Source organism: Carlito syrichta, unplaced genomic scaffold, assembly GCF_000164805.1.
Source record: "Carlito syrichta isolate Samal-C Ts95f unplaced genomic scaffold, Tarsius_syrichta-2.0.1 Scaffold314149, whole genome shotgun sequence".
NCBI classification, from domain to species: domain Eukaryota; kingdom Metazoa; phylum Chordata; class Mammalia; order Primates; family Tarsiidae; genus Carlito; species Carlito syrichta.
The window spans coordinates 114,508-132,301 of NW_007258245.1; the positions used below are offsets into that span (position 1 = coordinate 114,508).

The 17,794-nt window shown below is 45.5% G+C and overlaps 1 pseudogene; it reads right to left on the reverse strand.

Moving 5' to 3' along the window:
* Nucleotides 1–16,514: 16,514 nt before the first annotated feature.
* LOC103273735 lies at nt 16,515–17,303 on the reverse strand (annotated as a pseudogene).
* Between the last annotated feature and the right edge of the window lie 491 nt (nt 17,304–17,794).

Genomic DNA, 17,794 nt, shown 5'->3' on the forward strand with positions numbered 1-17,794 from the left:
CGACACATCCCGCATCTGCCTCCATCCCCAAAGCCCCTGTGGCTGGAGTGAGGCTCTCAAATCATGTCTGATCCCCTCTGCTCACACGCGTCCTGCCATCTCCATCACCTGAGGAATAAGGTCCCAGCTCTGGTGCCTCATGTGTGCAGGACCATCCACCTCAGCTCCCTTCCCTACCCCAGTTCCTGACACTCCACGCCCCACACATCCCATTTTCAGACACATAGAGCACCCCTGGAGACGATGTAGGGCTGCCCACTTAGGACAGTTGGCCCTCAAGAAAGGAGATGTGGAGACAGATTTCAGGGTGCAAGCGGCTTCCTGAGGGGAAAACCAATGCCACGTGAGGGGGCAGGAAATGGAATAAAGTCAGCAAAGATTCTGAGCCATGATGCAGATATGACAAGGTCTTGGCCTACCCACCTGGTATTCCAGAGCAAAGAATGCTGCCTTGGAAGAATCCAGCACTGGGCAGAAAATGCTGGGCACTGAGCACTGGCTGGACCTTGGCTGCTTGTGGCTTCAACTCAAAGACAGATCTGATAATGCCTCAATTGGGCAAGTTGTCATTGACCACACCTCTTTGACAGCCGCACCATGACATAACCCTTTCCTGCCTGCTGAGAACTCCTGTCCAGGACCAACATCTCTGTGGATGGAATTGCTGCAAGGAACAGTCACACCCCCCACCCCAAGTCAGCTCAGAAGCAGCAGCTGAGGTTGCACCTGGGACTATGAGTGTTTCAGCTGACCCAGAAACTAGGCCCTGGAAATTGGTGAGTACTGAGAAGTAAGCACAGGCAGAAACCCCAAGTCCAGCTCCTAGTGACCCTCAGGGGTCTGGCACCCTGATGTCTGAATGGCCTCAATGCGCTGCCTGAGCAGGCATGTATGTCCTCATTCACCACTGTCCCCACTGGCGCCCTTACTAATTTAGGGAGCCCCTGAGGGATCTGAAAGCATTACAATTTACTGCCCGGGTTTGAATCATTTAACCATACATTTAGAGCTTAAGCCTTCATATCTGATATTTGTGGAAAACTTTCTAGGCCATAAAGAAATTTATCTCTTTGGCTTAGAGTCTTGTGATGGCTCACAACCCCATCTACACCAGTGTACATTAGCAGTAGCCCGTGGTTAGCATGGCACCCTCAGTGCCCTTTCTCCAGTATCTTGGCCAGAGAAAAGATACCTTCCCAGAGGAAATCAGGAGCTGCCTGGAGGTGAGGACCAATCTGCTCTCCCTTCTCCCCCAGCCACCCAGATGAGGTTTTGTTTTAGATAATACGGTGTAATAAACTGATTTCTTTATCATTCGTGAGGCAGTTAATAAATTCTGCAGAAGGAGCAAAATCCTTAAAATTGGAGAGAAGCAGAGAGGGGCAGAGAGAAGGTGTTAAATATGAAGGAGATTCCTATGGGGTATGGAGCCACGGCCATAAGCAATCCAGCACCTCCAGATTTAAATAAAACATTTGCATATTGTGCCAAGATCCCAGGAGCTCAGCTATTGGCAAGGAGAAGTCTATACCGGCAGGCAGTGACCCTTCACCTGAACATGCCACACCCCATGTCTCCCATCAATCTCACCAGCACCTCCCTGCCAACACCCAGAAGAACCTCCACAACTGAATGAGCTCTGGGGCTCAGAGCGGTCCAGGGACTGGGGAATCAAATCAAGCTCATGAATGCATTTCCAAAAGCTTCCCCTCCTCCTCTGGTCTCTCACTGGCCTCTGGCCACAGAGCAGCAGTACTGGAGAAGCCACAGGTGAATTGAATGAATGATCTGGCTCTTGGGAGAGAATCCTTCCCTCCCCAGGGTGTGTGGAACCCCATGTAGCCAGACTTCACCCAGAGCCTGTCCCCAGCTCAGCTCCACTCAGCAATCTTTTCTCCCAGGTGTCTTCACACATTCTTGCAGGACCTGCTGCCTGTGGAAGCTGAGGAAGGAACCCCCAGCTCTTCAAGCAGCATCTTCAGTGGGTGCCCCTAGCTACTCCCCCAACCAGGCAGGGGTCCTGGCAGTCAGGTGGATGGTGGGAAGGACTGGGAATATATATGCCATGTATTAAAGCACTGCAGATGCTTTGACTAGTGTCTTCCTTTGGGAAGTGGGTTCAGGAGACGGTGTGGAAAGGGTGAGTTCAGACCATGTCTGCTTCCCCCAACAGCATCCCATGGCCTGAACAACTATCCAGAAAAGAAAAATAAGTATGTGCAAACAGACAGGAGGGGCTCTGTGCTGGAAGCAGCTCAGAGTGTGGACATTGAAGGCTTTCCTCTGACCAGGTTCAAAAAGGCTCCAAGCAATCGTGAGGTGGGGGGCATGCAATGGAGAAGGATTCAGAGACCCCTTCTCATGTCCTCCTTTCCTCACATGCACCCCAGCCCAGGCCCCACCCAATTCTGTTTGTAAAATTTCCACCATTCCAGGTGTCCTCTGAAGCAGTTATCCCCAGGTTTGCTGTATGCACCAAAGGGCAATCCTCAGAAACCACGCCTAGAAGAGCTGGGTTCAAGTTCTGACTCTGTCACATGGTATTTGTGAAACCTTGAGTGGGTTACTGGTCCTTCCTGGGACTTGAGTTCCTACTCTCTGGAATGAGAAGATAATACTGAGATTTCTCCCAGATTCATAAAATGTGAGTCCTGTGATCCTCCAGGAACCCTGTCCCGCCTGCTTGTACCTTGAGTTGCAGTTTCTTCTACATGTGCCTGATCTCTTAGCATTCTTCAAGTTCCTGAGAGCATCTACACAGGAGGTTCAGGATATTTTTTAATGAGACAACTAGACAAACATGAAGCAAGAGGAGTGTAGCTTTGGGTAAGAAGAGGTCCTCTCTAAGTGAGTACAAGTGGAGCTCCCCCATTTTCTTGGAGGGCACATGGGACTAGGGAAGGATCCCTACATGATAATGCAGGTAATAGGGCACCTGGACCTGGTGAGTGAGAGATCAGCAGCAGCTTGATTCCAGCAAGCTACCCGGCTGCCCTCGTGCTGAGATCCCCTACCATGTCAGACTGGGAACAGCCACAGTCCACAGCACGCTACCTGGTAATGGTCCATGAATCAAACTAAGCAACTCAGTGTGAAGCCAATGACAAAATCTGGAGGAAAATCCACTTTCCTGGTACCCATCTAAGTGGATGCTAAGGATGGGAGCAGATGGAAGAATGAATTATTTGTGGATTCCAACCACCATCTGGTCACGATTGATGGCCTATCTGACAACAGGTTATTATTGTTTTTCTAGCATCATTAAAGATGTGTTATTTATCTCTGTGCACCATTTCTGGGTTTGATGTGGAGACCTTCAGAGATTCCAATCTCTTTTCTCCAGTGACCTATAACTCATAGCATCCTTTGGCCTCTTCTAATGTGTCCATCAGGTCTCTCTAGCCAGCAGGGCTCTCAATCTGACTGACTGATTAATTAAATTCCACCTTCCTCTCTCCAGCTCTGAGGCCTTGGGTTATGCTTCCAAAGTGATCATTCACATTGGCTCTCGTTTGTCACATTTAACTCTGCAAACTTCCAAAAGACTCCAATTTTCATGCGACACTTAACAGTGTTTCTGCCAGATTAATCCCTGTCTTTTTTACTTTGAATTTTATTGGATGAAAAAGGACAAATTTCATCTAGTTTACACATATCTGGCTCTTTGGCTCAGACTGTGGTTGGGCCAATGACAAGGATTCTGTTCTGGTTTTAGCCAACCGTGAACATGAGTGGGATGGGCATGGGGGGGCTTCCAAAATAGGAAGAGTATGTGTCAAAAAAGGGGAGAAGGAAATAATCCAAACCATCTGTTAAAAGACATAAACATTGAGCTCACATGAGAAAGGAAAGGGAACGTGTTATTTTTAAGAAAACTATTTATTTATTTATTTTTGAGTTGGAGTCTCACTCTGTCACCCAGACTGGAGTGCAGTAGTCACTCCCGGCCACTGCAGCCTTGACCTGCTGGGCTCCGGGGATCCTTCCGCCTCAGCCTTCCAAGTAGCTGGAACTACAATCACGCGCTACCATGCCCGGCTGATTTTTGATTTAGTGTAGAGATGAGGTCTCGCCAAGTTGCCCTAGTGGGTCTCGAACCCACGGGCTCAGGCAATCCATTCACCTCAGCCTCCCAAAGCATGGGATTACAGGCTGAGCCACCGAGCCTGGCTAAGAAAACTATTTAAATGTAAAAAAATGCATTTTTCCCTAATTACAAATGAAAACATAATTTTATAGAGGGGGGATTATGCATCTAAAATATCTCTCTCTGTTACATAATCTTAGTAATAGATGTAATGTTTTGACGTGTTATTGGATGGCTTTTTTATAATGCACTAGGAGTTCCAGGTCTAAGCAATATACAAGAATTGAACAGAATAGAATGGCTTATCTTCAAGGATGGCCCCAGATCAAAGATAGCTCTGCTGAATGAAGTGACCCAAGAAGTTGCCATGTCAATCCTGGCTGAGTTCAGGGCTCGGGCATCCAGGGGGTACATCTTGGTGTTATTGTTTTAATTGTAGTAAAATATACATACTACATAATTTGCCATTTTGACCATTATTTTTCAGTGTTTAAATAGGTGGCATTAATTATATTCACATGGTTGTGCAACCATCACCACCATTAGCATTTTTACCTCTTTTAAACCATAAACATAAGCCATTAAACAACAGTTCCTCCCCCCCAGTTCCTCTCTTCCCCAGGCCCTGGTAACCACCATTCTGCTTTCAGTCTTTATGAGTTTGACTGTTCTAGGAACCTCATATAAGGAGACTGATACAGTACTTGTCCTTTTTTGACTGGCTTACCTTACTCAGCATAATGTCATCAGGATTTATCCATGTTGTAGCAGGTGTCAATATTTCCTTTCTTTTTAAAGATGAGTATATTTCATCATATGGGTAGACCACATTCTGTTTATCTGCTCATTCATCAATAGACACTTGGGTTGCTTTCACCTTTTTGGCCACTGCGAATAATTCCACTATGAATATGGGTATACAAATATCTCAAGTCTCTGTTTTCAATTCTTTTGATTATATACCCAGAAGTGGAATTGCTGGTTCATATGGCAGCTGTACCATTTTGCATTCCCTTCAGCAATGCACAAAGGTTTCAATTTCTCTAGGGTACAATATTTTATGACTCAGTTGAGCAAAGCAGAATCCAATACAGACACACCAGGAGATACTGTGCCAGAGGCTGCCCTGCCAAGCCACTTAGAGCACTGAATAACTGGGTGGGTGGGAAGAAAACTGAGCTCTGGCCTCCAAGTCAGTCAGGGAATATGGGCTGTGGAAATAGCCCTGGACGTCAGAGTTGAGTACTGTTCTTCACAAATCTGGCCACACTCTGCAAAACAGAATAACCCTACCCTGCTCACCCACTCACTGCACTGACCATCTGGAGTCACTTGCTCCTATCCTCCCTCCTTGGAGAGCGCCTTATCCATCCTAATGCCAATCCTCTTTTCCCCTTTGTCTGGGTCTACTCCCTGCCCCAGAGCACTTACAGAAAAAGGATCTGTGTTGGCAGCCCCATTCCCTTCCCCTTGTACATGCACAGGGACCCTGGCACATGTGCGCCCACTGGTCACCTTGACTCAGCTAAGCAAAGTGTACGCACCAATTGCAAACCCCACCCAACTGCCTGCCTGCTCCACATGGGAAACACATGAATGTGTCTCCAAATGATCTGTTGACTTGGAACCAGGCATGATGCCCACCAGACTGACTGGGATTCATTCCCTTTTCTGATACATCCATCCCCTCTGCCCAAGGCTGGAGGCAGCCAGTGTTCCGCAGGTTGTGGCTCATTGATTAATTGGCAGGAGCAGACGGGGCCTGGGTAATGGGGCCTCTGGAAGTGAGAGTCAGTCCAGCCTCGACTAATGCCAACTTCTGGTCACTTCACCAAGCCCCGCAGAACCCGTTCTTCCAGCAGATTCCATATTGTCTGTGTTCATGGTCCACATGGCAGAGCAGACAGCTTCTTCCTCTGCACAGTTTGAAACAAGTAGTAGACACATACCTTTTGGATGACAAAGCAAAGCGGGTGGCCCGGGTATGAGGGTGTGGGCTGCTTAGGGTACCTGGGAAGTGATCCTGGGGCCTTGACAGACCCATGACACTCCTCCATCATGGCATCAGAGAGGCTGGCATCAGGCCAGTCAGTGGTGACATGGGCAGACAGACATGCTGAACCCATGTCCGGGAAGGGCAGGGCCTAAGACTTCAGGCTAGGTCTTCTGTCTCCTGAAGCCTGGATACCACTTTAATCAGAGGGTATTGATGATCCAAGGTGGGTTTCTACCACCAATGATCATGCAGCACAAGGAGGATTTGTGCCCAGTCTGGCTGCAAGGACTGGCTGCAGTGAGGAAAGAGAGCTCTTCAGCCGCTGGCCACCAGCTCTGCAGCCCACGCACCTAACAGGTGCCCTAGAAGGTTAAGCTTCCACCCTTGCTGTGGCCTTGCTGTGCTGCAAGAGAGACTCAGTGACCCTGGTTTAAGGCCACTCAGACTAACCTGTGAAAAGTGCCGTGGGCCTACTCCACATCAGGTGCTAGGGGTATTCTTGAAGAGTGCTCCCAGGAAGAACTGGAACAGAGACCATGGTGTGGAAAGGAGGTGGTTAACTGCTGAAGAAGAGGTGAGGAGTAGTGGTGCAGGCAGCTCTGGTTGGTACAGGGACCAGGTAGGAAAAGTGACTCAACATTGAGACATGGGTTAAAATGCAGGCTGTCCCTGGGGTGGAGAGGTGGCACAGCGTGCAGTAATATCTGGTCTATGGAGGGCAAATGCAAGAGTCCCCAACCTCCTGTGGGTGCCCACAGCCCTCCATCCTGCTGAGCCTAGTCTCAGTTCCAGGATCCCTGAACACTTAGTGCAGGTAGCTGACACAAGTCAGTCAGAGTAGACTGAAGTAGTAACAGTGCTGGCTTTGGGGCAGGACAGAATTGAAGTCCCTGGGAGAGAGGGTTGCATGGCTCCGTTAGTGGGCAAGTATACCACGAGGTCCACTGAGGCTTCCTCCCTGGAGCCGAACATCAGAGAGGACCCACTGTTAGAATACAGAGGCTGCAGCTCACTGGGATACTGGTGCAGGATTGAGCAGGCCCTGTCTACCCACAGTACAGTAAACAAAGCCAGGCAGGAGGCTAACCTGGTTTTTGGGGACTGTGGGGGAGGATACCGGTTGGGGACTCCAGACGTCCTTGCACCAAGTCAGCTTAAGCTCTGCGCCCTTCTCTTGAGAGGCACTCTTCACCGCGAACAAGCTGCTTGACTGCTTGGTGTTTTCATTTCTTCTTCCACCAAGTGAGAATACTCTCCAGCAAGATTGTCCAGAGGCTTAAAAGAGATAATGTAAAAATGCTTAGAAAATTGTGAGCTGCCCTCTCTGAATGTCAGACAATATTATTTTTGAATCAACTTCAAGAGATCACTTGAAGGGAAAGTATTGGAAAATTGATTTTTTTTCTCTCCCATTGGTTTACCCAAATGGCTCCTCCTGCCTTGATCTCACTGTGCTGTTGTCAGTTGTTGCTTCCAGGGCTGCCTCCTCTTGGGACGAGGGGGTTTGTGTCTGGAGCCCCTACCTGGTCCCAGCAGAGCAGACTTTGTAGATAAATGGTGGGTGAGTGACTGTGAGTGGGTGGAGGAAGGAAGTCCAGGCAGCAGAGGGTGGCAGGCACAGGAACATAATGGAAGCCTGTGCCCCTCTATATCCATGCCCTCCAAGCCCTTCCCATGTGCCCCATCAGGCCCACCACTAACTAATCTGATTCCCCAAACTCCTCTGCTGGAGCTATCTGCCCAGGGTTCCACTGACTTCTCCAAGAGATGAAGGAGTTCTTTGATGTCATAGAACAAACCAGGACTTTATGATACCTGAAGATCACTTAAACCAAACCCCTGTCTAACAAGGATCCCCTCTTGGAGAAATCTGGCTTGTGCTTGTACCCCACCTCCCAGGGTCTCCAAATCTCTCTAGTACTTCACACAACTAGACAGCACCAGGGCTTGGAAACTCCTACACCTTGGTCCTTGTCCATGTTCCAGTCTCTCACAAGGCACATGTACACTCCAGTAAAATGACAACAGTTTTCAGGGTCTCTTAAAGGTTTGATTTGCCTGTTTTTCACTTCTTCGTTCATTTTAAACTAAACAGACCCAGTTCCTTTGGCCTTTTCTCTCAGGATGTGGCTTAGATCACTACAGCCTTTTCTTTTTTTAAATTGTGGTAAGACACACATAACATGAAATTTACCATCTTAACCATTTTAAAGTGTACAGTTCAGTGGCATTAAGTACATCACTTTGTATAACCATCACTACCTTCCATCTCTACAATTTTCATTTCTCCAAACTGAAACTGTGTCTATTAAACACTAACTTTCCAATCCTCCTCCTCTAACCCCTGGCATCCAATATTCCACTTTCTGTCTCTATGAACTTGACTACTCTAGGGACCTCGTATAAGCAAAAGCTCACAGTATCTGTCCTTCTGTGACTGGCTCATTTGACTTAGCATAAAGTCCCCAAGGTTCATTAATGTTGTAGCATGTGTCAAAACTTCCTTATTTTAAGGCTGGATAATATTCCATTGTATGGATAGACCACACTGTGTTTATCCAGCCATCTGTTGATGGATCCCTGGGTTGCCTCCACCTACATTTTGGCTGATGTAACTAATGCTGCTGTGACCATGGGTGTACAAATACCTCTTCAAGTCCCTGTTTTGATTCTTTGGACGCAGACCCAAAAGAAGGGTTTCTGGGTCATATGGGCCCTTGGTTCCATCTTTCAGCCTGGGTACCCCCAGCCCCAGGAAGACCTCTCTGGAACCAGGTCAGCCTGGACTCCTTCCCTGAGAGTGCCTTTCCCATGCTCCTCTCTATTCTCACTCCTTCCCCTGCTCAGGGAGCTGCCCCCACTCAGTCTGAGCCCCCAGGAACCAGCTCGTCCTCTTGGTGCTGTATTCCCAAACAAGCACCCACTCTGGGGTCAACAATTGTCTATTGAAGGAAGCAGAGGTGAGCCACATGCCCCCAACTGTCTGAGTCCTCCTTTCCTCTGGACAAGCTCCAGGTGCACAATGTCCCTCTGTAGTTCAAGCTCAGCCCTTCTGCAAGGTCCTGCACTGCCTGGGCAGGCCCCTCCTATAGTAACCCCTGCCTGTTTCTACCCTCCTCAGCCATTCAGTGCTTGGTTGCCCTGTGGATATACTCATAAACATTCAAGGGAGCCCAATCAGAGGCATGTGTCCCGGATGCCCATGTCCAGGCTCTGAGTCAAACAGACCTGGGTTCAATTCAGAGCCTTCTACATATATCTGTCCAGCCCAAACTTGCAGAGATAATTTGGGAGACCTGGGCATCCTGCTACTTTGCCTCCCTTTACCAGATGAGCCCTGGTCGCAGAACCCTCTTCCCAGCAGCTGGACAATTGGGCCTGTGTTCATTTCTGGCCCTCTCCCTTGGGCCTCCCCTGGTTCTGCCCTCTCCCTTTGGGGGAAACCAGCAGGGGTGGTCAGGTTAGGGTTCCCCAGCAAGGGAAGCCATGGAGATAGCAATGGCCTCGGGCCATATTGTCACTGTGTTTTTGAATACTTGAAGCCCCATGATGGGCTTAACTGCTGTGTAAGCTCAAGCATCTCCCAGTGACAAGGCTGGCATCAATTTGTTTTTAATGTGCTTGCAATGGGGCTTGAAATGAACACAGGGTGGTTATTTATTTTTCCTCTTTGGTTCCATAGTACTGGCCATCCAGGGATAAGTAAGTGGGATGTATTCAAGGCCCCTGGCCTTCCACCTGACCACTCGCCCCTGCCATCTTTTCTCTCACGTAAGAGAAAAGGCAACATGCAAGACTCCACGCTACACAGCTCAGGGACACTCCCCCACTTAAATTCTACCATCAGGAGAGGTGAGATGGGGAGTTAGAGTATTATGGGGACAGAGTGTCAGTTTGGGAAGATGAACAAGTTCTGGAGATGGATAGTGGTGATAGCCATCCAATGATGTAAAAGTGCTTAATTCCACTGGAAAGCACACCTAATGGTTAAAATGGCAAATTTTATGGTATGTATATTTTACCCACAATAAAAAACAAAAACAAAATGTAAAGCGCACTGTTGACTTCTTGGTGCCACCCTCAGTCCCTGAGTAACTCCAAGCCTCGGGATGAGAGAACCGTAATAGAGTATACCATAAACTTAGGTTAAGAGCATGCTATAACCCAATAAATATGTAATTGGCTTGTGGACAATAGCGCAGCCATTGTAGTTTTCTGCTTTAAAACATAACCTGTAGCTGTTTAAAGTTTCAGTTATGGGAAAAACTGCAAAGCTCCAGTTCAAGCTTCAACCCCTTCCCTTGACCCACTTTCCCCTTAGCAACAACCAGTCAGGTGCCAGGGGAAAATCACTTAAAGTTTCCAAATGTCTCTGCAACTTCCTCATCTAGTGGGCCAAGGTCAGTCCCAGTCAAGCTAGCCAATCCTCCATGATTGAGCTGACCACCAGAGGTTACTACCCAATTAAATGGTAACAAGACTGGAAAGTCTCCCCAACTCCTCCTCTCTTTGTGTAAAAACATAAAAGTTGTCTGCTTAAGGAAGTCAGGGCCTCTGGGTGTACTCTGCTGCATCGGTTGTCAACAGAGGTCCAGGCTCGAGCTTGCAAATAAAGACCCTCTTGAACTTTCATCGGAATTGGCTCTTGGTGGTCTCTCGGATTGAACATTCAACCACTACAGGGACCCTCCTGTTCAACTGTCAAAAATGCTCTCCTCTTCCCCTTCTTTATTGGAGATATTTCTACCTGTCCTTCTCAGCTCAGCCCTAATGCCATCTTCTTAGGACTCCCAGACAGGACTAGGCAGACAACCTAGACCACAGTGACAATAAGGTCATGAAGGGAGGCCTGAAAGGGTCAGTACAGGCCAGCTCAGAGCTGGCTCCAACTGCACTCAAGTTTGGTCCCTATGTGAGTGTAACAGTCCCTAGAGACCATGCCTGTCCTTCAGAATACAGTGTTCCTGCTCCCCAAACCCAGACTCAGAGGCAGATTTGGTCTGGGGGGGTGCTGCATGGGGTGGCGGCTACCAGTATCACCAGGAGAGGCTAAGACCAGTTAAGGGTGGTGGGACCACTGAGGGTGATGCAGACTGTCAAGAATTGCAAAGCCGCCACAGTTTCCCACTGCTTCTAGAAGTCGGAGCCTGGCATGGGGCTCTGCAAATGTGTTCTCACACAAAGCAAGTTTTAAAGATCGGAGTCTGAAGTCATTGGGCTTTCTTCCCTCTCCTCCTCCCCAGGGGTTTAGCCTGCAGTCAATTTGATGCCAGCACGCTCTGTATTAAACAAAAATTATTCCTTACAATGGCTTCTCACAGCTGGGCCACTTCAGGCCACACAGGGTAAGAACTCAGCCTGCAAGTCCTGGAAAGAATGCAAAACAGTTATTTGTTCCTTTTCTGGACCCCACACAACAAGCTATATATAAATACAGAAAGTGATGTTCATAAATTCTTTATGCTATTTACTTAGAGCCTGTGTTTATTAAACTGGTTGGCTTCCAAAAACTCCTTATAGATTTCACTCTCAAAAAAGTAAGTTTTATTTCTCCAACCCACTATGAATTAAAAATGGGTCTTTGAGACACTCAGCAGATTTTATCCCATCCATTACGCTTATGTAAGGAGTAGAAATAGCTAATATTCAACAGCAGTACACACACACACACACACACACACACACACACACACACAGTTTTTCCAATTGCATAAGCTGAACAAATTCTTAGATGTCTTTCTTCATGCTCTTTTTCATTGTTGTTGTTTCTTTGATATTTTAGACTCTGTTTGGGATTCTTGTACACTGGAGTGTGAAGGCCAAGAGAGAATCCCTCTCTTATGAAAACGACTTTCAAATTCTCCACACCCACTCATACCTGAACTCACACTGGATCTCAACATGTCTTGGAGGATACGCTGAGCATGGATGGAAATACCACATTATTGGGTGGGAAATAGACCCAGTTGACCCTGTGGCTTGCCTGCGTCACAGAGCCAAGGGAAGCTGAAACAGCTCAGAGCCGGGTCCCCTGACCCCAGGTCTCTGCGCTGAGGTTACAGGTTCTGGTTCCAATGCATGAGACATCCTGGACAAGGGGGCAGTGGAGACTCAGGTGAGTGAGTCTCAGGGCCCAGGTGCCTTTGATTCCCATGGCCCAGGTGCCCAGGTACCTGTGCTCAGAAGCAAAGTACTCAGAACGTGGGGCACAATTCTATTGTATTTCTGCTTTTATTTTTTTATTTGCTCATCTATTTTTATTCTGTGCTTCCAGAAATCTTATCTCTAGGGTAATCTTATAATCAAGATTAGCTACATAACTTTCCAGGCAAATAAAAAATGCAAATACAATGCCCTTTGTTTGAAAAGCAGGAAAAAAAGTGCTAATAAAGATTCTAAAAAATAAAGTTTTTTCCTTTTAAAATACTTTGTTACTTCTAAAATGTAATGGAGATAATAGTGACATATGAGTGGCAACAGACACTTATAAATTGTAAAATAATTTTAAGTGTTACTTTTATGCAAGATAATAAATAATGATACTTTACTAATATGATGTTTTGATTGATCATACGTTTTTCTTACAACAAATTTATTAGGCCATCAAAATCTTTATTTTTCAGAAAATTTACTTTTCACCAATATAATTAAAAACAATCTCAATAACTCTTGCAAATGCAAAACTGCAAATAATTTTCGAAAACTTTGTACCTTTGAGAAGCATTTTCTGCTGATACAAGAGTTTCTGAATTTGTTTAAATTATTTGTTGACCATGACAACCTAGGGATACAGTTTTGATAAATTATTTTGAAATATAAATCTTAGTATATTTACCGCTGATGATTCTTATAGAATGATTTTTCTAAAAAGATTCAACTCTTCATACAAATCCGTTTTGTAATTCTAAAATTAATTTCAAGAGTAAACTTACATAGTAGCAATTCAGTGTTTCTTCCTGTAAGTTGTGGAGTTACACAAGAAATCAAAAGTGGTTTCATGTTCTGTTTATAATTCAAATGTCTGTTTCTGAATTATAATTCTATATCTTCAGCAATGAGAAAAAATTAATTAATTATAAAAATGTTTTCCTCATTAATAATTGGGTCATCTGAAGCTTCCTACAAAAATAGTATTCTTGTCCATCATATTCAAAAAATGATTTTTAAACACAATTTCTATTTCCAAGTCTATATTTGCTTTGCAATGCTGCAACCGTTTTCGAAACTGGCGATTCTAAAGTCTTTGACAGATCTCAAACCCTCTGGTATACTTTATTGCAATGTACATGTGCATATTATTATTATTATTTTTTTTATTTGAAGTCTCACTCGGTTGCCCAGACTGGAGTGCAGTGGCTGCTCCCGGCCACCGCAGCCTCGCCTGCTGGGCTCCAGCGAGCCTTCCGAGTAGCCGGAATTACAGGCATGTGCTACCACGCCCGGCTGATTTTTTTATTTTTATTGTAGAGATGAGGTCTCGCTGCCCAGGCGAGTCTTGAACCGGCGGGCTCAGGCAATCCACTCACCTCAGCCCCCCAAAGGCACGGGATTACAGGCTGAGCCACCGAGCCCGGCTATATTTTTTAAAATAATTGACTGACAATGTTGATTCCTGTGTGCTCCTCATTTCCATCCTGTGCTCATGCAAGAGAGTTACTTAATTTGTAAAAACAAAATCTAGGAATGGGCAGGCACATACACCTCCTTTGCAAGTCTCCGTGCGGCTCCCATGAAGACCCCTTTGTCTCTTTCATGGCTGTGGCCACTGCTACCACTTCTGCAGCTGCTGCCATCATGCCAGCCAACCCGGTCTGAGCCTGGCTGCACTGGGGACCACAGCATCCTGGCTATCCGGAGACATTCACCAGCTTAGCACCCAGCTTGCTGTCTGCAGTGCCCACAGGCCTGAGCCCGCACATGTGCTTGCTAATACCCTACATATCTCCACTGCTCCTGCTCTACTCCATTGGACTTCACTTGGAAAATGTCAAGTTCAAATATGACATTATTAAGCATCTTCCTGTTTGCCAGGCTGGGGGCTAGGAACACCACAGGGGTAAGGTCACATGGTCCCTGCCCCCTTAGGCACATGGGTTAGCAGGAGAGTCTCCAGGAATGTGGGCATTGAGGCTGCGGGGGCACAGCAGAGCACCCAATCACCCCACCAAAGTGTCAGGGAGGAGACTGGCAAACTCCTGAAACCTGGAAAAGCAATTGCTGTTTTTCATTTACAGAATATCTTCTCTTTGCATAAAAAAATGATAGAAATCCCTGGAGGGGGTATCAGAAGGACTAGTTATTATTTGTTCTAAGTGGCAAGCAAATTATCATTTTTCTCTTCCTTGAAAATTGTTTGTATTTTCTAAAGTATTCAAGTCTTACTTCATGAATAAACTCCACTTTTAGCTTACTGTTATCTTTGTTCATTTTATTACCCCCTTGGGGAATGCTCAAGGGGAATAGTGGACTCTGGGTCATTGAGATCAATATCTGGGAAATAAAATTTAAATGTAAGAATCAGATACCAGGGACTAAATAGAGATGATGATCCCTGCCTGTTTCTTATCAAGTATTTGACCTTGAGTAAGTGACCTCACACTCCTGAACCTAAGTTTTCTCATCTAGGAAACAGCTATAAATGAGATGTAGCTAGATGAGAAAATTTTTTGTTCTGGAAATATCCATAACAGTAGTTACCAGTTGTTGAGTTCGTTCCAGGTGTCAGGCATTAATGAAATTTTCATGATGACTTTGTAATAAGGCTCTAGGGTGGGTACTAGTGTCTCCTTCATTCAGATGAGACCACTGACACTTGAATTAATAAAGCAACTTTCCCAAAATTAAGTGGCAGATTTGGGACCCTCCACACCCAATTCTGCCTGACCTCATAGTCTGGGCTTCCTCCCCAAACTACATTTTAATGAAAGGTGCCTGAAAAAAAAAGTCTAGGTCTCAGTATGTGTGTGCTGGCACTATTTTAAAATACCACAGACTAGATGACAGACAAACAAAGACTATTTTCTCACTGTTGGGGAGACTGGAAGTCCAAGATCAAGGTGTCAGCAAGGTTGGCATCCTGAGGCCTTTGCTATGGCCTATAGATGACTGTCTTCTCACTGTGTCTTCACACGGCATTTCTCTGTGTATATGCATACCCTTGGTGTCTCTTCCTCTTTTTATAAGGACACTAATCTTATTCTATTAAAGTTCCACCTTCATGGCCTCATTTTAAGTTAGTTATTTCTTTAAAGATCTTCTTTCTAAATATAGTCACATTCCGAGGTAATGAGGGTAGGAATTTTAACAGATGAAATTCTGGGATACACAGTTCAGTCCATGATAGTTACCATCTGTAGAGGGTTGAAAGTGACCTTCAAAAATACATATCCATAAAATAACCTCTGTAAACTGTGTATCTTGTTTGAAAAGGGGGCTTTTGAAGATGTAATTGGGTTAAGGATATCAAGATGAGATAATTCTGGTTTATTCAAATATACCCTAAATTCAGTGACAAGTGAACTTATGAGACACACAGAGGAGGGAAATAGACAGAAGTGGAGAAGATACAGAAAGGAGATGTCTATGTGGAGATGGAGGCAAGATTGGGATGATGCAACCATAAGCCAAGAAATGCCAGAAACTACAAGAATATGGAAGAGAAAAGGAAGGACTCCCGCTCCCCCCTCCCAGCCCTGGAGCCTCAGAAAGGAACAAAATCTTGCCAACACCTTGATTTCACATTTCTGGCCTCCAGAGCCAGAATGAATGTCTGCTGTTTTAAGCACCCTCTACTTCATGTTTGTGGCTATTTTTTTTTACAGCAGTCACAGAACATGACTATACCACCCTTCACTAACTCACAAATGTCACATTCTGCAAGGAAACAAAGACTTGGGGTAGGAGAAGCAGTACATGTTTAAGAAAGTTAATGTTGAAAAGCATGCCATTTGAAAGAAGGAACAGGCCCTTCAGGGGGTTTGATGCTATCTTGAGTATGACTCTCTTTTTTAAACAAACCCAGCCCTGGCCTTGACCTTTACCTGCCCTGAAAACCAAGACAGACTCTCATCAGATGCTCCCCTGAGAGTCAATTCTCATCTCCTTATCCACAAACATAGCTGAGTTCTCAGTTTCCTTGCAGGTGACTATTCCTTTCTTGATAGGGCTCATCCCTTTTCTTTCTACAGATAAAATAGCTTGGGCTTCCTCTTCAGGATTTAGCTATTATGTAATTTTACAGAAACTTTTGGTCATGATTCTGTGGGATGACCAATGTTGGATTTAAAATAATAGAACACTGTCTTTGAGCAGAGAGATTAGATTTGGCACTATAACCGCACCTGCCAGCGATTTTTTTTTTTTTTATGGGAAGCCTTTATTGTCCTGTAAGGTCATAGCATAACTGGCTGGCTTTATGCCCTCACTCCTCTTTTAGTTGTCCTGCTCTTTCTTTTCCATGATGAGTACAGTATCCGCAGTGACTGGCCTCCCTCCACTTCCAGAGGCCTTCTGGAAAAGGAAGTAGAAAGCTTATAGAGGGATGTGTGGTTCCCAGTGCTCACCATCCAGTCATGTAAGACCTGTGAACTGCAAGACTTAAAAAACCTTCTTCTCAAGACTCGCCCACTTGGACAACGCAGAGCAACTGTAACTATTTCTTCAGCTGTTTCAGGAGGTTCTTCAGGTAAATCAAGAACTTCCTTTCACATGGGTTGTTCAGCAGGTGGTAGAACTTCAGTTAGAGATTTGGGTAAGTTCTCACTCTTTACTGCTTCTCTGTTTGAGGCTTCAAAAGATGTCTGACTTGCACCTTCATCTCCCCTGAGTTTGTGACCACTGCTTAACTTCCAGGTTTCACCAGTCATTTGATAAAAGCGTTCTTCCAGTTTTCTCAATTTCATTTCCTGGAGAGGTTTCAAAACGTTCTCTATGTATCTGCTGACCTTTTCACCCTGGGCCTCTGTTGTTTTTCTCTCACCAGTTTTTGCTTTTTCTCATTCTGCTCTTCTTCTTCTTTTAGATAAACTTGGGAAGATTTAAATGAGTTAAGCCATGAGGTAGTCACAGAAATAAAGTAAGAAGAGCAAGCAGTAAGAAAATCTGGCCACACAACAACAGGATATCTTTAATTCCTAGATCCAGGATCCCATGCCTGAGCTCCAGACACAAGAGAGGGAGAGCTGAGAGGAAGAAAATGCCCACAACCCCACGAGAAACCATGGTGACAGAAGCCTCAGTCTGTGCAGAAGTCCCACCCCTTCCCAGAGATTTTTTCAAAACAGATTTCTCCTTGGGTAGAAGTCCAAGTGGATGGAGGATCATAAGAATTAGTCAGAAATGAGTGACCAGTCCAGGTAGAGCTTTTGAAGGGGAATTGGCTCTAGCTCATCCAAGGTCAAAGATACTTAGCTGGTGGTACCCAAGAACAGGGCTGCCCATGGTGCTAACAGAGCTTGTACATTTAATTTTCTGTAAACTAAAGCTGGGTAAATGCTGCAGAAACAACATCTGTTTTAGAAACCTTAACTGCAAATCTTTTTGTAAAGCAGATAATGGCCTCTCTAATACAGTAATATCCACTTATCTCCAGGGATAAATTCCAAGATCATCAATGGATCTGTGACTACAGAAGTAACAAATCCTATATGTACTATGTTTTGCCCTACACATATACACCTATGATAAAGTTTAATTTATCTTATGGTGCTGTA